General features: G+C 34.8%; 1 protein-coding gene across 3 annotated transcripts in view; it reads left to right on the top strand.

The window, feature by feature from the left end:
* The window catches only part of PRKG1 (protein kinase cGMP-dependent 1), a 1334297-nt gene that overhangs the window by 682935 nt on the left and 627294 nt on the right, over positions 1-24068 (top strand). The gene's annotated exons all lie outside the window — the stretch shown is intronic.

Genomic DNA, 24068 nt, shown 5'->3' with positions numbered 1-24068 from the left:
GTTCTGTGTTTTTGGCACTACATTTTTGCCCTTTGCCCCTAGGATTCAAATGCAGATTTCAGGTTTTGGTAGATAGTCATAGAAAATAGGAGCTCCTACTTTCTTTGTCAAACCCAGTAATTCACTTTCATTATATATAGAGCAAAAGGAATCCGTGATGAGTCACTGCTGTTTTAAAGAGAAGAAATAATCACTAGATAGTATGTTTATTGTTAATATATTAAGCACTTTGGATGCCTTCTTTGTACAACCAGTCTTATTTAATTAAGCATAATGATTAAAATTTTTTTTCTTCTAAAAGGAATCCCCAAAGTATCTTTATAATCATTTTCAGTTAAGGCGAACTCTTCAGTTGTTACAGAACACTCTTGCTGAATTTGTTTCCCCACAGATAAGTAAAATATGCCTTCCTGTGTTATTATTCTGAAGGTAAATTAACACTTAACTAGGGCATATTCATGTCACTGATAGAGAGTAGTGACTGCAAGTTGCCCAGGTTCTTGGTGTTTTGAACAAGGAATTGGACAAAATGCCCAGCAAAGCAAAGAAAGAATGAAACAACAAAATAACAAAAGCAGGGATTTATAGAAAATGAAAAGCACACTCCACAGTGTGGGAGCAGACCCGAGCAGCGGCTCAAGGGCCCGGATACAGAATCTTCTTGGGTTCAAATACCCCTTAGAAGTTTCCCATTGGCCACTTCATGCTCACCTCATGTAACTGAAGTGGTAGCCCGCAATCAGTCTGACTGGTTGCAGAAAACAGCGAACTAGAGGCTGAAATGAAGTTGCAAAGGTCACATTCCTGTGCAAACATCTGATTAGTTGCAAAACATTAAACCAAGTGTATGGCCCTTTTTAGTGAAGAGTCCTGTGAGACTACATAGGTCTCTTGCGTATGATGCCGACCCAAAAGTCACCATCTTCTCTCTAGGTCTAACTCTTCTCATCTCTCACCCTCTGGGTTAAGGCTTTTTCTTTAGTGAAGCTGGAATAGACCAATAACTCCTAGAGGTCAGAATTTTAGCAACCAGAATAAAGCATAGCCCCAGTAGTTACGAGATGCTCAGGAGGGAACCTATCCAGTCCACTGTGCTTTTTCCCTCCTGTGAAATCTGGACTTGTTTTCTCTTCAGTCCATTTGCTGCTTAATCGTGTACCATGTCAGGAAACCTCGTGGTTTTTGTTTAATTGAAATCTTGGCTCTCTAATATTGTTTTACTTTTTATCTCATCTCAGTTGTGTACTCCTTGACAAGAGTCCCTAGAATTATTATATCCCATACATACTAGGCACAGTACCTTTTCATGTGAGTTTGAGAAAAAAAATTTCTTGTATAACCATTGACAAAATTAATTAGCAATGACAAAACCAATGAAAACACATTACTCTTAGTTCTTAGCGTATTAAAGAATTCAGTGTTGACTATCAAACTATTACTTTTGCCTTATTTTTTAATGTATTGTAATTGAAAGTAATTAATTTTAAATCTAAGGTTTAATCATGTAGCATAGCATTTCCTAGAGAGTGTTCCATGGGATATTGATGAGTGTTATATAGGTTTCTGTGATCAAATAAGTTTGGGAATATTTTAGAAAATAGTAATATCACTGACACTATATTGATTCCTGTTGTCTTTCCCATTTCCACTGCTGCTGCCTTAGGCAAGGCTTTCATTAGCACTTCCCTGAGATGTTACCCCCACCCCACCTCTAACGGTCCCCATCTCTGTCAATTCATTTTAGCTCAACTGGACTCATCAGTTGCCTACTGTGTAATCACTGGTACCTGTGATCTCACCAAAAGAATCTGTCCTAAAACTCCTCTTACATTTGTGGTTCCCAACTGGGGGCGATAGTACCCTCCAGGAGATTTGGCAATGTCTGTAGACATTTGTGGTTGTCACAACTCAGGCTGGAGCAAGAGATGTTATTGAAGTCCAGTGGGTAAAGGTCAGGGATTCTACTAAACATTCTGCAACGCACAAGACAGCCCTTGCAACTAAGAATCAAACACCTCAGAATATCAATACTATACTGATTATACCGCTGATTCCTTAAAACTATGATTTGTTTTCCATCTCATACCTAAGGAATTTTATACCCTCAGGCATGATATTCAAAGGCCTTCACAATCTGACAGTAGCCTTCCTTTCTAGGCCATTTTCCACTAGTCCTTTCAATACATACTACTCTCCAGTCTAATCAAATGACTCAGTCCTCCCCCGACACAACCTGTACTTCCCTACTTTTCTGTTCTGTGTGCTATCCTTTTGCCTCTGGTGGGATGCCCTTCCCTCTTGTTTACCTATAGGTTACTCCATTCCAGCCCAAATGTCACTTCCTCTAGGAAGTCTCCCTTGATTTTCTTCTTACTACTCCCCTAAAAGTGATTTCTCTCTCCTTTGGACCCTCTTAGCATTCTGTTTCCCTCATATTTGGCACATGATTGGCACAAAATTTTTACAGATCTTACTTCTTTTTTTTTTTTTTTTTTGTACTTAGACAGAGTTTTGCTCTGTCACCATGCTGGAGTACAGTGGCGTGATCCTGGCTCACTGCAACCTCCACCTCCCAGGTTCAAGCGATTCTCCAACCTCAATCTCCCAAGTAGCTGGGATTACAGGTGCACATCACCATGCCCAGCTAATTTTTGTATTTTTAGTAAAGACAAGGTTTCACCATGTTGGCCAGAATGGTCTCGATCTCTTGACCTCATGATCTACCTGCCTCAGCCTCCCAAAGTGCTGGGATTACAGGTGTGAGCCATTGCGCCCAGCCCTTCTAATAAACAGTAAATATTTGAACGATGGCATCATTAACAACTTTGTGTCTTGTAAAGCTTTTAATAGATGTGTTCCATAAATACTTGAATTACATTAGTTAGTTTAGAGAAGAGATTTCTAGCTCAAACCTTATGATTGGCTTTAAAGTTGTCTATGTATTTAACAAGAATTAAGTTTCTGCTGTTAGTAGTAACATTATTTTAAGAGCTGTCTTCTTCTGGAAAGTAAAGGTTTAGGCTTAATATAAAACTGGCCACAGCTGAACTACAACCACTAAACTATTATAGATATTATATTATTACAACCCCTTTGATAGTTAACAAAAGGATTCTGATATAATAGCACTAATGCAATGATGTTGTTAATACTTTTTGTTTAAGGAAATAATCACTGTTAGTTAAGTGATTTTTGACACAAATTTAAAAAAAAAAGCTGTCTCAGATTTATTCTTTAAAGTATAGGGAAATTGATTGGCTTGCAATTGGAAAGGTAGAGTTTACATCCTCAAACTGCTGGCTAAACAAGTTTAGCATCTCTTAAATATAGAATTTAGAAAAAGAAGGAAAGAGTCATTGCCAGATACTTTGGAGGGAACATCAAGAAAGAACTTTCCCAGAGCTCCTAGGGAAGCACTTCTCATCTCATTGATCCCATTTCTTTTTAAAATTTTTTGTCATTTGGCCTTTTTGATTTTAAAATTATTTTATTTTTAATTGACAAATAATTGTATATATTTATAGGATATAATATAATGTTTTGATATACATTGTGGAATGATTAAATCAAGCTAATTAACATACCTAGTTAAAATCTATTACTTTAGTGATTTTGAAATATGCATTATTATTAACTACAGTCACCATGCTGTGCAATAGATCACTATAACCTATTCCTCCTGCCTAACTGAAACTTTGAGCCCTTTGATCAACATCTCATCTTCTCCTACTACTCCTCTCCAGCCTCTATTCTACTCTCTGTTTCTATGAACTCAACATGTTTAGCCTCCATATATAGGTGAGATCATGTGGTATTTGTTTTCTGTGCCTAGCTTATTTCACTTAGTATAATGTTCTTCAGGTGCGTTCATGTGGTCACAAATGACAAGATTTCCCCTTTATTAAAACCAAATAGTATTTCATAGTGGGTATATATACATTAGTGCATTCATTCATCCCTTTGTAGACACTTAGGTTGATTCCATATCTTAGCTATCTTGAATAGTGCTGTAATGAACACAGAGGATAGATATGTTTTCTACATACTGATTTCATTTCCTTTGGATGTATGCCCAGAAGTCGGATTGCTGAATCATATGGTAGTTCTATTTTTAATTTGTTTTTTTAGCAATCTCCATACTGTTTTTTATTATAACTGTGCCAATCTACGTTCCCACAAACAGTGCACAAGGATTCCCTTTTCTCCACATCCTCAACAACACTTATCTTTTGTCTTTTTTGATAATAGCCATTTTAAAACGTGATAGGTAATATCACATTGAGGTTTTGATTTCCATTTCCCTGATGATTGATGATATTTAGCACTTTTTCATATAACTATTGGCCATTTGTATGTCTTCTTTTGAGAAACATCTATTCAAGTCATTTGCTCATTTTCTTTTCTTTGCTTGTTTTTTTCTTTTCTGTTTTTTTTTTGTTTTTTTTTTTTTTTTTTTTTGTAGAGTCTTGCCCTGTTGCCCAGGCTGGAGTGGAGTGGTGTGATCTCAGCTCACTGCAACCTCTGCCTCCCGAGTTCAAGCAATTCTCTTGCCTCAGCCTTCCAAGTAACTGGGACTACAGGCATATATCACCATGCCTGGCTAATTTTTTTGTATTTTTGACAGAGACAGGGTTCCACCATGTTGGCCAGGTTGGTCTGGAACTCCTGACCTCAAGGGATCCACCTACCTTGGCATCCCAAAGTGCTCAGATTACAGACGTGAGCCACCACGGCTGGTCTCTTTGCCTATTTTAAAAATCAGATTATTTGTTTTCTTGCTAAGGTTGAGTTCCCTATATATTTTGAATATTAGTATTTTATCAGATGTATAGTTTGCAATTATTTTCTCCCAAATCCAAGATTATATATTCATTCTATTGTTTACTTTGCTGTGCAGAAGCTTTTTAGTTTGAGACGATCCCATTTGTCTATTTTTGTTTTTGTTTCCTCTGCTTTTCAGGTCATATTATAAAAAAATCACTGCCCAGATCAATGTCAAGAAACTTTTTCTCTATGTTTTCTTCTAGAGGTTTTATAATTTTAGGTTTTATGTCTAAGTCTTTAATCAATTTTGAGTTAATATTTGTATGTGGTATAAGATAAGGATCCAATTTCATTCTTCTGCTTCTGGATATTCAATTTCCCCAATACCATTTATTGAAGAGACTGTCCTTTCCTAGTGGTGTGTTCTTGGTACCTTTGTCAAAGTTTAACTGACTGTAAATATGTGGATTTAGTTCTGAGCTCTCTATTCTATTCCTTTCGTCTATGTTCTGCTTTCATGCCAGTTCTATTTTGTTTTGGTTACTGTAGCTTTGTCATGTATCTTGAAGGAAGGTAGTGTGATATCTTCAGCTTAGTGCATTTTGCTGATGATTTATTTGGTAATTTATGGCCTTCTATAGTTTTTTATTAGTTTTGAGATTTATTTAAGGAAAGAAAAAAAAAAACCACACAACCAAACTCAGGAAGCTGCTTATTAATAGAATCAACCACATCTTTAAAATAAGAAGGTTTTCCTTGTGTCATCTCTCTGAATTTAAACCTATTCTAATAGCTAAAAATGGAAAGTTGGAGAACATGTTTTTCATACTTCTTTTTATATTTTTAAAAGTTAATAAATCACCTCTTTATCCTTTTACTCAGATTTGGATGATCTCAAATTTGTTGATTAATGTTTAAACTTTAATTATTTTGGTTTCTCATCTCTGTTCACTGTCCTAAATTTCTCTGCACATTTTAAGCATTAGGAAGCTGACAGTGTACACAAATACCCTCCTACTGGGTGCATGTCTTCTTGTTAAAAACAAAACAATCAAGAGATTTCAATAAGCTTTTCAATCTTTTGATTTGAGGAAATTATTTCAGACCAGTTTAGGGTTTCTGTATTTTTCCTCCCATCTTGGGTTACTTGTTAGACTCTATACAAGTGTGTAAATCTTGATTGAAGAAGACACTGCTGATGGTGCACATGATTTATTATAACCATGAAATTAAGTCCTGGGCCACATGCCCAGTATCTAAACTAAATCAAGGAGGACTTAATTGAAATTAGGCAGTGAGCCTGGAAGAACTTTACTTTGTTCATTCTCAAGTTTCCAATTCCATTGGATTCATGTTTCAAAGAAATCTGAATTTGGGGGTCACAGGAAGAGAGAAATTTAATATTAAAAATATACTGGTTATACACAAGATTCTGTAGCAAATGAAACTAACCAGGAAAAGATAGGTTCAAGGAGTAGGAAATATTTGTCCAGCATATAATGGATACTTTGTAAACACTGAATGGTAGGATACTTTTCAGGTTAAATTATTTACAGTGTTAGAAAATATTTGCAGTACTTAATCAGAATATAGAAACATCAGGAAATAATTCAGCACATTTAGAATCTTTACTTCAAATGAGAACAGCAAGTCATGACAGAATATGGACCTTTATGATTCTACAGATGATAAAATTCTGTGCTTGGATTTTTTTTTTTTTAGTAAAAAAATTATATATACTTTTAAGCCCTCTATGACTCAGAATTTTAAAAGCGGGAATCTATTAAGTGTCAATCTACTTTAGTCTCTCATTATAATGGAAAACTGGATTAAATAACAGAATACTTCCAACTACTACTTAGTGATAAATACTGTGCAATAGGTTGTTTTTATTCTTTCGGGTCATTCCCTGGAGACACCAGTAACCTAACTACTAGAGAATTAGCATAGAGACATTATGTTAACATTTTGAAAATCAAATTTCTGTCACGAAATATTGGGGATAATAGGCAGATACTGAGTAGGAAAGGGTAAATACTGCTTAATTCTACCTGTGATTCTGTTTAAATTTTCAAGTGCTGTGAGATTTGGAGTCTTGGAGACATTATTCATTTTTAAAAGTCAGGTATGAATATATTCAATTATTAGGGATGAGTCTTGAATATAACAGAATGTAAGCAACATCTTGGCACCAAGTTTGAGATGTACAAGAAAAGAACAGCTACCATATTCACTACAAATCAAGTGTTTTACTGTCATAATAGATTATACAACTTTTTCAACCACAAACTTTATTCTCAAATCCATGATTCTTATGAGATGTAACTAAATGTTCTTGTTAAGTGATCTTTTCTCTTCAGAAATACCAAATACAGTTGTATGATGCATTTTTAACCCAGTTAGTGTAGTAGGCAATGAACCACAGGGTATCAGGAATTAATATTTTCTGAAAATTCCTCCTTCTCACTGCCTCTAGTTTGGATAACACTTGGTCATGCTCTCTGATGTTGTACCCAATATGTGCACATCAATTCATTCATTCAAAAAACTTTGTATTGAAAGCCCATCATGTACAGGGTATTATGGGGAAACAGAGCTAGGTAGGACTAATTTATCTTTGTATTTCCAGTGCCTGAAACATTAGAAGACCTCAGGAAGTGTTTGCTACCCTGAACTGATTCTTTCACCTCAAAGTATTCAAACTCTCTTAGTCCTCGCCTTAGCTATAATAGCCTCCTACCTCATATTCATTTGCCTACTCTCTCTTTAATTCATCTTAAACATCACTGCCAGATTCTTCCTGAAGCATAACTGTAATCATGTCATCCCCTGCACGAAAACCTTAATGGCCCTCTTATCTCTTCAGAATAGTACTCATTTTCCTTCCTCAAGATACTCAGAGCCTTCCACAACCTGGCACCAACAAACCTTTTCAACAGGACTCCTTATCATTCGCCTTCATACATCCTACATGCTAGTACCAATTAGATTGGTAGCGTAGGGTAAGGCAAATTTAAGAGTACAGACTCTGAAAGCTAGCTGCCTTACTACAAATCTTGACTTTTCTAACTTGGCACTGTGTGGCTTTGGGCAAGTTACTTGAATTCTCTGTGCCTCAGTTTTCTCACCTGTAAAAGAAGGATACTAATAACTCCTACTGCATAGTTATTGTGATAATAAAATGGATTAATGTATGTCAAGCATTTATAATAGAGCTGGGCACATGTTTATTAGGTAGTCAGTGGTATACACTGTTATTTTTTCCCCCTTTAAGCTTTACTCATGTTGTTTCCTCCATTTGGAAAGCCCAGTTTACTCCTTTACTCTCGTTGTTTTATATACATGTCCAAATTCTACCTATCCTTCAAACTCTAGTTTATACGGTCTTTCTGTTGATTTGTCTGCAGTCTATACACTTAGCCGCTAAGCTCAATTGCTTCTGCCATAACAACAGAAAAAATATTCTCATGATAAAAATCATTTTGTTTTCAGATGAAATATAATAAACATGGATGCAGAAATTTTGGGTCATGGAATAACTCCAGTAACACTCTTCATTGTATGCAGGGCAATGCAGAGTGGAAGATTATGAAAGTAAAAGTCAGATTTGCAATCTCTGAGTACCTGTCTTAATAATTATAGGAATCAAATTGTCCTTGTGCCCCAGGATCATGGAGTGATTCGGAAGGTTTTGTAGTAAAGTGCCATCAGCGTTCTTTATTTTGTGATCAAAGAAACATTTAAATATGCCTTTGTTTCACCTTGAGAATTATGGCCCATTCTTCAAACACTCAGCATACTGATAAGCAGTTTATGGAGTGGAACATTTTTGATTCATTGAGAGGTGGTTTGTGAAGAAATTTTTAGCCATGAGTTTCCAATTATATTGGAACTCATTTTTAACAGGCTTCCAACAAGAGAATAAAGTAGAGACTTCCTGATGAGATTTAGCAGAAGGGACCGTTCTGCTGTGCAGAATTATATCTTCCCTCTCATTGCTTGAGGACTCCAGTGTACTGGGCTCCAGTGAAAAGCAAACAAAGTGTTTGTCAAGAAGAAAGAAATGGAAGGTGTCCTGAACAAGTTTTTTTTTGATTGCAGAAAAAGAAATCAACTTTAGCAAATAAGCAAAAAGGAAAAAAATGGAAACACATTGATAAAATCAATAGCTGGTTATGAGACCAAGTTCATGAATGAACTGGAATAAGAAGAAACATGAGATCCTTGGAAGCAGGAAATATGGATTTATCTATTAACAGAAACTATCCCATTGGCAAGCAGTACAGTGAATTATATTCAACTGTTACTTTCATCTTGCACTACTGGATCAAGATTTTATCTCCTGGAATAAGACTCTCTTTATGCCAAGTCTAGGTCACACACCTGCTCACCATCTCTGTTGACAAAGGGAGAAGGAGGATCTAGCCTCTCTGCCACCCAATGCAGAAAGAAGGCAGTCACCCAGATTAAAATACTCCTTTCCCTCCAGGATTATCATAATAGGGCAGGGCAGTCACAGTGCTCTGAGGGTGGGAGAATAGATATAGGGCACGCACAAAATGACGAATGTCCCTTCCAGATCCTAGGGGGCAGGTGACATGAAAAGAAGCCCAACAAACATGTCATGAATCCCACAGGACCTTGCCTTAGATTCAAACCTGGCCTACGTCAAGGCTAACAGTTATAGAAAAAATGATGCTGTGAGGAAAAAAAAAAAGTTCATCTAAAACTCATTCTTCATCTGTAAGCATAACTCGTAGCAAGAGATGAATTCTTACTAAAGGACACAGAGCAGAATAAAGTTAAATTGACCCCAAAACTGGCTACAGCTTTTCTCCATTGATTTCCATAGAGAGTGGTTCTCTTAACTTCTGGCAGTTTTCACTTTTACTTTTTTCTTCTACAGTTTTCAGAAATAGTGTCTCCTTGAAATATTAGCAGAAAAAACTCCCAGTTTTCTCTTTCCCAGGACACATTTATTTTTTGACCTGTCTAGATATAAAATCCTTAAATGTTTTTGTCCAAACCCTTTCTACTTTTGAAAAACACGTATTTTCCATCTCTTCTACTCCCATATTACTAGACAAAAATGACACACTTGGACAAACGCAAAAGCGACAGTGGGCAATGGGTTTTTCAAAATGAGATCACCAGTGAATTCTCTATATTTATTATGCAATTTGCCCCCTTTGCATTTGATTTGGCTGTTTTATGTTTTCTTCTAATCTAAGTTCTTAGTAAAACACGAGGCAAAGGTGTTTGTTTTATAAGCATGCTTTTATATAATTCAAGTATTCTTAGGGATTCTAGAAAATAGGCTTGAAGATTGGATTGGGGTCTAGTAGAGAATAAGCATAGATATACCCTAAAATGACAATGTTCCCTAAAACAAATAACACACAGGGATGACAGTTCACTCAAATGTGCTACAGAGAGTAATCATTGTGATCTTGAACAGTCAGATGCATTTTAGAGATGAGTCTTGAGATAGTCTTCAGAGGACAGGTAGGATTTTTATAGGCCCAGAGGAGCTGAGCCATCTGGCTGGGAGAACAGCATGAGCTAATACCCAAGGAAATTAATAATCTATGACAAATGAAAATAATTGTTTTCAGGCAAAATCAAGGGTTATGATGATGTGATGACTAAAAGAGATGACTCAGTCCATTGGAAATATGAGTCCAAAGGGCAGGGGAAATTTAGGAGTATGAGTATAGCTATCTGCATGCACAATATCAAGAGTTGAAACTGTAGCAATGAATTATCTTATGTGCAGTCAACAAGGCAGATTCAGGTTTTGTGATAACTTGAAGCCTATTCAAATTTGGAATGTCCTGTTTATGGAAAAGTATACAAAATTGCAAATGCAAACTTGCTAGAGCTCATCACAAGCCTTGGAAGATGCCAATTAAATGAGAGGCCCTGAATCCTAAGCTTTGTTAGTTTTTGAAATGTCTCCTTCCAACTATACCAGTGCTGACCAGTAGAAATATAATGTGAACCACATATGTAACTTAAAATTTTCTATCATAAACATCAAAGAAGCAAAAATAAGCAGTGTCTCAGACCCCACTGTAGACCTACTCAATCAGAATATACATTTTTAATAAGGTCCCCAGATTATTCATATGCATATTAAAGTTTGAGATATGCTTTTGAGATATGTTGCTCTATAGAATGAGGAATAGAGTGTCTGAAAATAGTTGCTGAAAAAAAGAGACAATGTAATTCTCAAAGAAGGCCTAGGGAAAGGAATTTAAAAAAAGAAGAGTAACAGAGATGGTTTCTGGGATCAAGAAGACACAGTGACAAATGACACAGAAAGGCTGAAGAAGAGGATTAGAATTGAGAATAATCATTATCAGAATCATGCTGAATGCTAGCTATAATTATAACACCATCACGACCAGCAGTACCGCCACCTTTATCATCATCATCATCCTTTTTAGCCCATTGGTAAACTGAGCAGTTTCAAGAGAGAGAGTGGTAAAAAGTAACTTGAATGTGAAAAAATTGAGAAGAAAATGATGGACCATAAAGTGTGTTTAGATTGCTTTTGGTCACACACACACACACACACAAAAGATATTGCAATGTAAAATTATCATGGTATATTAAAGAAATAGGACATAATCCTAGCAGTTTTTATAAGTATTTTTCAACCTAATTATGAAAAGATTACAGTGACTGTTTTCATTCCTTCTCATAGTCATTTCCCTACCTTAGTAACTCAGTTCAAATAATAACTCTGATAACACAGTAACTTCAGAATACATTTGGAATAGTTCTGAAATTTATTATTGAAAATATTTTCATGTGGATTCAGAGCTGAAAATGAAAAATGATCCTTCTGAAGCTGCTTAATTGAACACCTTTATGCCTGTGGCCCTGCTTGGTGATGCATGTTGTGGCTGCCAGTGGGTAAAAAGAGTCTCACACAGTCATTGAAATGCTTTGTGACTTTTGTGATTGCAAAGCTTAATTTAATCATAAGAACATATCTCATTACTGTTGCAAATGTTTTGTTCACTTTTGCTGTTAATATAGTCCTCTATTTTTATTTGGATTCAAAGAAATATGAATGCTTTAAATTGGAACATAAATCACATATAAGAATTCAAATGAGCTCATTTCATTCTGTGAGCAGAGATTTTGTTGTTGTTATTGTTGTTAGGATGGATTTTCCAAAAAGTGCTTGGTTGATTTAGCAAACTGAGTGAGTCCATGTATAAAGAAAAGCCTAGATATAGGAGACCAGGTATTCAACTTCGTATTTCCATAATCAAGATGCTATCTGGAACATAATTGGCACTCAATAAATACCACAAGGATGGATAGAAAAATGAATGAATGGATGACAATATAACAGTTATTTCCCCTACTTATTGTTGATCCAAAAACCATTGCTTCCAGTGTATTTGGTTGTTTTCATGAAATTAACCAGTTATTTTAATGAAATTCCTATTTTACCCCTTTTTAAAACATTAGAGTTAAGAACTTAAATAAATTTACAATAAAAAAAAAGAACCCCATCAAAAAGTGGGCAAAGGATATGAACAGACACTTCTGAAAAGAAGACATTTATGCAGCCAACAGACACATGAAAAAATGCTCATCACCACTAGTCATCAGAGAAATGCAAATCAAAACCATATGAGATACCATCTCACACCAATTAGAATGGCAATCATTAAAAAGTCAGGAAACAACAGGTGCTGGAGAGGATGTGGAGAAATAGGAACACTTTTTCACTGTTGGTGGGAGTCTAAAGTAGTTCAACGTTGCATCGTGGAAGACAGTGTGGCGATTCCTCAAGGATCTAGAACTAGAAATACCATTTGATCCAGTGATCCCATTACTGGGTATATACCCAGAGGATTATAAATCATGCTACTATAAAGACACATGCACACATATGTTTATTGTGGCACTGTTCACAATAGTAAAGACTTGGAACCAACCCAAATGTCCATCAACGATAGACTGGATTAAGAAAATTTGGCACATATGCACCATGGAATACTATGCAACCATAAAAAAAGGATGAGTTCATGTCCTTTGTAGGGACATGGATGAAGCTGGAAACCATCATTCTCAGCAAACTATCAGAAGGACAGAAAACCAGACACCGTGTGTTCTCACTCATAGGTGGGAAATGAACAATGAGAACACTTGGACACAGGGCGGGGAACATCACATGCTGGTGCCTGTCATGGGGTGGAGGGATGGGGGAGGGATAGCATTAGGAGAAATACCTAATGTAAATGACAAGTTAATGGGTGCAGCACACCAACATGGCACATGTATACATATGTAACAAACCTGCACATTGTACACATGTACCCTAGAATCTAAAGTATAATTTAAAAAATAATTAATAAAAAAATTAAAATAAATAATTAATGATTATTTCATAGTAGTTGATGTAATCAGACATTTAATTGTGTGGATAAGAACATATAAAGACAGGAACTGGTCATTATGAATTATGTAGAAATTATCTTCTGTATTTTTAGAGTATGTTTTTCTTGAGTATAAAAGATAAATTAAAAGTAATCCTTCAAACGATTTATACTATATTTCTTTTGTCCTTTTTGAGCAATAAACACACAAAATTACGTGCTGTGCAATCTGACAAAAAATATGATATAAGACTTAGAATTGTGGTTTAAGACTCTAGTCATTAAACATATATGGAATTTGTACTATGTGTCAGTTACTATACTAGTCCTTGGGGAAATTTAGCTGAAAAAGACTGTTTCCCAACTCACTTCTTTTTGGGAATGTTTGTATACATAAAACCATTATATGATAAATTATAAAAAGTACAATCATAGACTAAGAAGAAAAGTATAAAAGAAGCAAATGGAGAAGGCCATAAATTCTTACTGGAGGATTAAGAAAAACTTCAGAGAAGGAAATATTTTAATTGAGCCTTAAAAGATTGCAGACTGAAAATGGGGAAAGAGAATCACAAAGGGTGCAAATTCAAAGGTACAGACTCAGGATTTTTATGGAGTTAGTGAATAACGTCCTGGGATAGTAAGTGTGGAGTGTATTGGGTGGAATGTTGGGAGTAGCACTAGAATGTTGGATCTAGTTTGTGAAAGACTTTGTAGGCTCTCCTAGCAAGTTTGACTTTTAACCTATGGAACTCAGGCAACTACCAAATGTTTCTGATCTAAGGAGTGGTATGATTAGATTTAGATTTTAGATAATGAATTTTAGCAGTTAAAATTTACAGTAGAAACTGTAATGGTGTCCAATGATGAAAATAGAATCAGAAAAACTGCAATGAGGATGGGAAAGAGAAGATAAATATAAAAGAGATTATGGGACCAGATTGGGTAAGACTGCCCAGATTTTGATATGAAAAGTGAAGATGTAGAAAGAGTCAAAAACAGTGCAGATGTTTTTAGCTTGAGCAACGATGTGGATGCCATGGCTATGTGAGAAACTGTAAAAGAATCCACCAAGGCCAGTTTCCTGTTCTATACCGTTACACATATGATTTTCATCTTATAGGTTATTCCTTCTATTCAATTTCACATCAACCTTAAAGCTGTTTAGAAAACAATTTTTTGGCTGGATGTGGTGACTCATGACTATAATCCCAGCACTTTGCAGAGTCAAAGTAGGAGTCTTGCTTACGTCAGTAGTTTAAAAGCCACTTGGACAACATAGCAAGACCCCATCTCTAAAAAAAAAAAAAAAAAAAAAAAAATTAGCTGAGTATTGTAGCACATGCCTGTAGTCCTAGCTACTCTGGAGGCTGAGGTGACAGGATCACTTGACCCCAGAAGTTTGAAGTTGCAGTGAGCTATGATCAAGCCACTACACTCTAGCCTGGGAAACAGTGAGACCCTGTCTCAAAAAAAAAAAAAAAAAAAAAAAAAAAAAACCTGACTTTGATACTGCAATGGAATAAACTGCAGAAATTGTAGAGAGGGTTATTAGATCTCTAATTAGGTATCAGTTTTTGTACATTTCAAAGAAACATTGAAAATATTTCCAGGGATGAAAATTAAATTTTAATTTGCAAATTTTAATAATGGTTTTAAAATTTAACATTTATGATGCTTTGAATAAATAAAAGATAGAAAGTGAATTTTATTAATTTCTACCTTAAAAATTGTTGAGTTTTGTTTTTCTTTAGTTTTATCTCCTTAAAATTTTGTGAATTTAAATACAGATAAGTGTTATTATTAATATTTTTTAGATAAGCTACGCAGTGGATTCATTCTGCTGGAATACAATTTATGTTTTCTTGAGTGAAGAAATTTATCTTTAGGTGAATTATGAAATTAAACCAGAATAATTTCAGGACCACTAAGAAGTTCATTCTATTCAATTTGACAAATATAATTTGACAGAATATTATCAGTATTGTGGCAAAACCTAAAATAATAAAATTATTAAGAAGAATAAACCAATAATTTTCCTTTGTGTTGTTTGGCCCATCCATTCATGAATTAATTTTCAGAGCCAAATTTCCAAAACAAAAATACATTTCTTCAGAAGAGTAATAAGGATATGTGTTCTTCCACAGGAATCTCTTTTCTTATGACACTGTCCTAACATGGACAGCTTATAACTTACCACCCACTTGTAATATTCAAGAACATAAGTCTCTTAGAAATAAACGCACTCTCATTTTGCATCTAGTCTATTGTCAAACACTGGGCTTAAAGCATTTTCATGGCTGTTCTATTGAGTTGCTAGTCCTACCCTGTGAGTTTTGTATAATCATTACCATCATAGAGGTTCAGATACCGAGGGTGAATAAGATACTCTCTTTGAAAATGGTTCTGGTATAGAAAAGTCTCAAAACTCCATCTTTGTTAAGAAAAATAAGATGAGCATTGGAACCAAACCAATCTGATTGAAATCCTGACTCTACAATTACTTAAAATTTCCTGAACATCAATATTCTCATTTTTTAAATGAAGAAGATAGTATCTACTTCAAGAGATAATTAGGAGGGTAAAATAAAATAGTGTCTTCTTTTGAGAGGATGTCAGTGGACATTTAATCAGCAATGGCTTGGGGATAGCTTCATTATTGTTATAAGAGTATGTCAACAGTGACATCTGACCTGTGGACATTAAAAAGCTGCCCATGGTTGGGAATGGCAAATTATTGTGCTCTAGATCTCATCAGCCACTTTATTCACAAATGTTCTGCTATCCAAGTCTGTTGTCACTTCTGAGTATAAATCTCTTCCTTTTCATTATTAACTGAAAAAAATAATCTCACAAAACTTACACTGTAATAACTTGAATTATCTGGGCACAAATGATTTGTATCATGTAAAGATTAGATGAGTTGAGCAAATAAAAACCTAAATTGCTGAGGAAAATTCTAAAGCAAACATTATAAAGAAAGAAAAGTTGATTTTGACAGATAAAAATTAAAATAACAAGATGCCTAGTTTGTGGTATGAAATGATTTTGTTATGTGGCACTAAAATAATTTTACATTGCCTTGCCCAATATAATTAATTAATATGGAAAATTTCAAAAATCCATCTTACGTTAAGTTGCCATTGTCCTGATTATATATGACCATATTATTTTGCCTAGTCATCTGAATCTTGATTTTGAGACCATATGATCAGTAAACTATTATCTACCCATAGACAACATTTTAAGACAAATGTATTGCGTTGATCTCTTTTCTCTTTTGTAAGCAAAGATTCTCTTTTGTACCTAATTGTACATTTTAAGACAACATGTTTATGGTCATGATATGAAGGAAACAGAGATTAACAATTGAATTTTGTGGTTTTTGAAATGTTGTTTCAACAGTTTTTATTTTATTTGTCTTTCTACTCATCCCTCGTACTATTTCTTGATCTCCTTCTTCATTTTTTTTAAATGTATACAGTGTTTAAATATCTGCTCTGTAAAAGAAATTATACTAACCTCAAGTCTAAGGAGAATATTAAGATATAAGAGATATTGTCATTGACCTCAATGAATTTTTATTTTGGTAGAAGAGAAAAAAATAATTATAGGTTGCTTGCTAAATAGAGGTATAGAGAGCTAGAAGTATTTATGAATATGTATGTGGGTGTTTGTGTGTGTGAAACAACACAAGGGAAAGCAATGTCCTGGGAAACTGTGATTATAGCAGCACATTTATTATTTAAAAAGAAAAGTAAATGAGCTTTAAGGGAGGTTAAATGATCAATAGCCTTAGAGAAATTAATGGAAATTAAGGTGTTGATAAATGAAACCTTATGTTTGTATGTACCATATAACAGGAAGATTTCATTCTACATGGAAGAAACGTGGTGACATTCATATTATGTGTCCTGTGACTCCAGCCCTAGCTCCCCTTTATTCTGATAAGCATTGGTAGGGCACAATCTCTGCCGTTAAAATGTAGATCTCCATAGAAATCAAGTATATCTTTGGCTGCTTCTCCAACCACAAGTCCAGCACTAAGTTGGCCCCTTGACAATTTTTGACACATGAAAGAATATAAGCAAACTTACATAAGGAGCAGATGACACTGGCTGGGAATTAAATTGGAATGATTCCTTTGTAAGATTCTCTAGTGGTTTGAGGAATAAAAATGAGTGAATCCTTGTGACACAACTTTGATGTAAATAAGTGGCCTTTTCCTTATTCCATTATGCTTAATTTACTCGATAGCATCTTTTGGGACAGATCACCTTCTATTCCCCTCAAAGAAGCACTGAAGTGTAATAATATACTATCAATGTTACTTGCCCTTGAAGTGAAATATGTGCTAGTTCTGAGCTTTTCCAGAACAATACTTCATACCATAAATCCACCCACATGGTAGATGCAGCTGGTGCTTAATTATTTCATCAGGCACAAAGTTCATGGTTCCTTGGCTAAATCTTTAAAAGCAATTGTTTTTTTTTTTTTTTTTTTGAGAGGGAGTCTCGCGCTTTCGCCCAGGCTGGAGTGCAGTGGCTGGATCGCAGCTCACTGCAAGCTCCGTCTCCCAGGTTTGTGCCATTCTCCTGCCTCAGCCTCCCTATAGCTGGGACTACAGGCGCCCGCCACCTCACCCGGCTATTTTTTTGTATTTTTTAGTAGAGACGGGGTTTCACTGTATTAGCCAGGATGGTCTCGATCTCCTGACCTCGTGATCCGCCCGTCTCGGCCTCCCAAAGTGCTGGGATTACAGGCTTGAGCCACCGCGCCCGGCCTAAAAGCAATTGTTAAATGTGTTCAGTAGAACTCTTGTAAAAGTTTATTTATTTATTTATTTATTTATTTATTTATTTATTCTTTTTTTTTTTTTTTTTTTTTTGAGATGGAGTCTTGCTTTGTCTCCCAGGCTGGAGTGCAGTGGCACAATATCAGCTCACTGCATCTTCCACATCCAAGGTTCAAGTGTTTCTCCTGCCTCAGCCTCCTGAGTAGCTGGGATTACAGGCAGCTACCACTAAGCCTGGCTAACTTTTTTTGTATTTTTACTAGAGATGTGGTTTCACCATGTTGGTTGGCCAGGTTGGTCTCAAACTCCTGGGTTCAAGTGATCCACCTGCCTCAGCGTCCCAAAGTGCTGCCATAAACATTTATTTCTATTATCAACAAAAATAATATCTAATAACTAAAGATTCCAAATATTATTAATTATATATGAATGTACTGCCAAAAACAATATCTCAATATTATTTACAATATACCTATTGATACTTTTTATTTTTCAAGAATGAAAGAAAGCCTATTGTTTTGAAATAAAGCCTGTTTTCCTTGTGAATATCTATGAAACAATTTCTTCTACATGTCTAGTATATATATGTCTAGTATATATTGTCTAGTATATAGTTCCTTTTAAAAAATGACACCAACGTAGAATAGCATTAAAATACTAGTTGTAGATATGTACAACCTTCCTTCTGTTATTTGGAATTGAGAATGCTTTATTCAAGCTAACTGGATTTTTAACTTGGTGTTGTCAATTGTAATAGTGTTAAATAATGATGACTTAGGATTATATGCCTGAATTAGATATAGGGAATACTCTTACTAAAGCAAAAATAAGGGGTGGCATTTCAACATTATATAAACCATATTTTTAGAGTTCAAATTTTTTAAAGGGTTCCAGGGACTACAAACACTCCGAGCATCATAGAAGTCCTTCTGGGTATTGATCTTATTCATCTAGTCTTGTCCATGTGTTATTTATATTTCCACACTGCTCAAATTTATTGAGATTTATTTGTCTCTTCTGCATGTCTTCAAAGTACTGTTTTCTGTTTACTAAATCTTTCAAAGATTCCAGGCTCTGGCATCGTTTGTCTTTTCCTAAGCACTATTTTGAGCTCAATATTGTGTTCACAGTGCAAAGATCCTGTTGATTTCCCCAAGATGAAAACATTACTGAGTTATGTGCGGAGACCTGAAGACAAAATCTGGCCCTGAAGTTGCTTGAGATTATTCATGGGGAGAATTTTCCAGCTCTCTTTTTGTTCCTTTCTAAAGCCATTGAATGCCTCTTAAATCACTGACACAAAATTTAGGTCAACACATTGCCTGGGGTCATTTAAATTTCAAATCTGCTGCCATTTTCTTGCTTGTAACTATTGGGAGAGAAGAGCATTGTGCCTACAGTTAGTGAGCTGGAGCTAAGAATCTGGCACAAGAAATTTCAACTCAGAGTCAAATTTATTTATGCTCAGCTGCAGGAAGTATGTCAGGAAGGTTAATGAGTCTAAATTGGCATTCTGTCTTCTGACTCAGAGCTGGATTGGAAACCACATATAGTGATAAGGGTTAGCCTCTGCCAGATTTTTTACCACTTGTTGGAGTTTAGGACTTGGGTATATTTTTTGTGAGGGTGGAAGAATTTTGACTCCATAGAAATTATGAGCAAAACTCAGATTTCATGATTTGCTTAAGCAAGTTTTGTTTTGTTTTGTTTTGTTTTGTTTTGTTTTGTTTTGAGACAGGGTCTTGTTCTGTCGCCCAGGCTGGAAAGCACTGGTTCTGTGATAGCTTACTGCAGCCTTTAACTTCTGGGCTCAAGAGATCTGCCCACCACTGTGGCTGGCCCTTTTTTCCAACTGCAGAAAAAATAATTTGTACCCTATGGTGATGTGGTGAGGGTTAAACATGAAAATACATGTGATGGACACAGCTGGTTCATAGTTAAGACCTTAAGAAATCATTAGAGCCATCATTTGTGTAACTGGTATGAATCATTAGAATTCTATTCAAAATTAGGAATGTTTTTGTGTTTTAGAAAAAAAAAAATATGAGTTTCAGAGTAACTGTAAAAAGAATTACAAAGCCTATCTCCTCAAATGATCCTGACCTATTATTGTGCATCTCAATTCAGAAAGCATCTCAATGCATCTAAAGGTCTATTAGTTGTATTATTTCTTTAAATTTTATGGTTTCTAAAATAACTGAAGGTAACTTTAGGAAGAAGTGCTTACACGTACATCATTTCATTTATCCTCAAAATAATATTTTATATCAGGAGATATTCCTTTCATGTTATACCTAATGTATATGTATATATATTTATTTAATCTGAGCTGTTCATGATAATTCACCATCCCAATTTTTAAAAATAAAACTGTCATTGTGTTCTACATACTCTTCTCCTGCTGCCAAAGTTAAATGCCTAAATATTATCTTATTGTGTATTCCTCATCTTCAGCTGCTATAACAAAATATCATAGACTGGGTGACTTAAACAACAGTCATTTATTTTCCTGTAGTTCTGAGGGCTGGAAGTCTGAGATCAGGGTGCCAGCATAGTTGGGTTCTGGTGAGGGCCCTCTTACTGGCTTGCAAGCTGCTATGTCTTCCTATGCTAAAGAGAGAGCTCTGATGTATCTTTCTTCTTATAAGGACACCAACTCTATTGGATCAGAGCTCCATTCTAATGACCTAATTTAACCTTATCCTTTCCTTAAAGGCTGTATCTCCAATGCAGTCACACAGGTGGTTATGGCTTCAACATATAAATTTGAGGAAGGGGAAAGGAATGGGCACAATTCAGCTCCTAGTACATAATATGGACTTAATAACACATTTTAGGAGGAAAATTAACAGTTAATTAGCACTGTTACTATGCACTTTGTAATTGCTAACTAACAAGAAGCATCCAATTGATCTGTTTTTAATTTCTTCTATTAAAATATTAGTAAATTGATCCCAGGGTTATATAACTAGTTTTCCCAATATCTATTTTTCAGCCAGTTAACTTTTGTTATTTATTTCTACTTAAATCATGGTCACAGAATATGGTTGATACCATTTAAAAAAAAATAATTCGTTGAGACTTGGTTGATAGCCTAGAATCTGACTAGTTTCCATAAATGTTCCATGCATGCTTTCAAAGATAAAGTATTCTTAATTTCTGGTCAGTATTCTACATATGGCCCTTCAATGAAGCTTATTAATTATGTTAAGTTTTTAAATCTTATACATATTTTCCTTACTTGATCTATCAATTTCAGAGGGGGGAAATAATAAAAATTATGCCTTTATGATGACTTTGCTTATATTTGCCTATGATTCTTGGTTTTTAGCTTTATATATTTTAAGGCTGTATTAGTTGATGTGAAGGAGTTTAAAACTGCTATATCATGTTTGTTAATTGCTTCTTTCATAATTATGAAGTAACTCTTCATCTCTGTTATTTTTATTTGTTTCCAAGCCTATATTTTCTGATATTAACATATCTATATATTGCTTGGTTGGCCTATATTTTTTATCCAAATTTACCACTTGAAATAGCCCATAGTATATTTTTTATTTCAATGTGGTTATTTTTCTTATAACTGTTATGTTGAAGTATACATACATACAGCATTATTTTCAGCTTTATATTGACCTTGCTTTTTCTCTAATTATGTTCATTTTGTTTCTATTTTTATTATTTATATTTCATTATTTTTCTTTAATGTTTTGTTCCTTCTGTTTCTTCTCTTCAGTTAACATTTAAAAATGCAAGATACAGTTTTAAATCAACAACAAAAGTTCAACTTAATCAGTATTTTTATCCTACTCCTGAATAATACTGAATAACTAAGCTCTGATCATCTCCTCTAATCTCTTAATAATGTTATAGACTAATATTTTGCTCTATTTTTTTTACTTCTAAATTGAGAAGTGCCATTTTTGTTGTTCTGTGCAATGTTTGTTTAGATTTCCTATATTTTTACATATTTATTTGGTCACCATTTTATCTTATATTTTAGAGATTTTTTTACAGGATAATTCATGTGCTTTCTAAAGTATATTTTTAGAAGTTTAATCAATGAGAGTCTGATCATGCTGAATTCTGCTTTATAATCTTCAAATGTGTTTATTTTATTCTCATTCTTAAGTAAGAAGGTCAGGTACAAAATTCTAAGTCAATAGCTATTTTCAGTTAGCATATGAAAGATGACACTGTTATCTGGCTTTCTCACATTTACTGTTAGATGACAATATGACTGCAGTTCTTTTTCAGGTATTAGTTTCATAGAATTGCCATAACTAATTACCACAAACTGGATGGCTTAAAATGACAAGAATGTATTCTCTCACAGTTCTGAAGGCTAGAAATTCAATATCAAAATGTTGGCAGGGCCATGATTCCTCTGTAATCTCTAAAGGAAGATCTATTCCATGCTTCTGTCCTAGTTTCTTGTTGCCAGCAATCCTTTACCTTCCTTGGCTTGTAGATGTATCACTTCAGTATCGGCCTCTACATTCACATTGCTGTCTGCCCTCTGTGTATTTCTACCTCAGTGCCTCTTCTCTCTCTCTCTCTTTTTTTTTTTTTTTTTTTTTTGAGATGGAGTCTCACTCTGTCACCCAGGCTGGGGTGCAGTGGTGCAATCTTGGCTCACTGCACTGCAACCTCCACCTCCCGGGTTCAAGCAATTCTCCTACCTCAGCCTCCTAAGTAGCTGGGATTACATGCACCTGCCACCATGCCCAGCTAATTTTTTGTGTTTTTAGTACAGACAGGGTTTCACCATGTTAGCCAGGATGGTCTTGATCTCCTGACTTTGTGATTTGCCTGCCTCGGATTCCCATCTTCTCTTTTATAAGAGTATCGTTGACAGTGAATTTATGGCCAACCCTACTCCAGTATGACCTTTTCTTAATTTAACTAATTATATCTGCAAAGATCCTATTTCCAAATACAGTCACATTCTGAGGTTCTAGGAAGGACATAAATTTTAAGGGAACACAATTTAACCCAGTACAGTGTTGTGCCTTTTTTCTATGGCTATTTTTTAAACTATCTATTTATCTTTGATTTTCTGTGGTTCTACTATGACATATATTTTTATTTGTGGATTTCTTTATGTTGATCTCATTTGAGATTTTTTTTGTTACCTATTTCTTATCAATTTAGAAGCTCTTAGCCTTTAGCTATTTGAATAGTGTCTACCTTTAGTCTCTTAATGCTCTCTTCTTAGAACACCAGTTTAGTGTATTTTAGACCTTCTTACCCTTAATCTTCCATGTCTCCTAAGTCCTTGTTTATATTATATATCTCCTTAACTCTGTATTTTATTCTGGGTAATTTCTTCACTCTGTCGTCAAGTTTACTAATTCTGTCTTTATTCCTGTCTAATCTGCTATTTAATTCATTGTTTATAATTTTTGTGATTATACTTTTTATTTTTAGAATTTCTTTTTTACATTTATTTTTGATATTTCTGACCATTTTTTAATATTTTTAGTTTTTCTTTATGTTTTGCCTTACTTGTTTTATTTTTATAAACATTATAAACATTGCTGTTTTATAGTCTGTATCTTAAAGGTCTGAAGTCCTTGGTATTTAATTGTGCTATTTGGTTTTTCTGGCTCCTTCATGTGGGATCATATTTGGTTGAATTTAATTTGTGAAATCACAATTGACTTGGATGTTACATGTCTTCCTAAAGGGAAAATACATGTTTACACAACCCAGGCCACCACTGAGTTATCTTCATTTGAGGTTTTCATATTCACACAAGTAGTAAAAATTAAAACAACTGACCAATTTGACTAAGTTATCAATTTTTATGAAAGCTTTCACATTTAATTTTATGCCCTGAGTCAAGACGAAACCAGCCAATTCTTGTGTTGGTTTCCTTGATGATCTCATAGGTTTTTCTATCTCACCTTTACACTGAGGTACAAACTTTCATAGGCACATGATTTGTTCAAGGATCTCAGTTGTATCTTCTAGGTAGCAGAGACCCAAGTTTCTCTATTTCACACACCATGTTTCTGTTAAAACCCAAGACCTGGACTGGTTCTTGTACTGTAAAAAGCCTCCAGAGCCATCCCAAGGTCAGTCCATGTTTACTACTCTAGTTT

Source organism: Chlorocebus sabaeus, chromosome 9 (genome assembly GCF_047675955.1).
Source record: "Chlorocebus sabaeus isolate Y175 chromosome 9, mChlSab1.0.hap1, whole genome shotgun sequence".
Classification (NCBI taxonomy): domain Eukaryota; kingdom Metazoa; phylum Chordata; class Mammalia; order Primates; family Cercopithecidae; genus Chlorocebus; species Chlorocebus sabaeus.
Note: the sequence above shows the minus strand (reverse complement) of the source record. Positions and strands in the feature narration are given on the sequence as shown.